This window comes from Buceros rhinoceros, unplaced genomic scaffold (assembly GCF_000710305.1).
Source record: "Buceros rhinoceros silvestris isolate BGI_N320 unplaced genomic scaffold, ASM71030v1 scaffold27092, whole genome shotgun sequence".
In the NCBI taxonomy this organism is placed as follows: domain Eukaryota; kingdom Metazoa; phylum Chordata; class Aves; order Bucerotiformes; family Bucerotidae; genus Buceros; species Buceros rhinoceros.
Genome location: NW_010397539.1, coordinates 4 through 445, shown reverse-complemented (window position 1 = coordinate 445; position 442 = coordinate 4).

Genomic DNA, 442 nt, shown 5'->3' with positions numbered 1-442 from the left:
CACCCCCTTGCTGCCTGCAAACAAACTAGACCGACGCTGTGAGAAACTGTCGGGAGTCTGGTATCTCTGAGGAAAATAAAAAGTTAATGTCTTTAGCTGCTTGTATTCAAGGTTCTGAGCTTAACCGTTATCAGCGTTACCGACAGCAGAGCGTCTCAGTTTTAAAAACTTATCCCAGGAGGCACCCCCGCCACACCACCACCTGCCCATTGGTTCAGTTTTGGCACCTCTGCCCGAGCCTCAGAGCCGCGAAGGAAGAACTCGGAATCCCGCAGTTCACGGGCACTCGCTGCAAACCCGTCATTATTTCCACCCGAGGGCTCCGGGCTGCAGCCGGCTGCCCGGGACGCCAGAACCGGGGGTGAAGCTTGGGACAAGCCTAAGAGATTAACACTTGACAAGGGAGAAGCAAAAGCCACGCACTCCTAACGCGGCCGGGTGC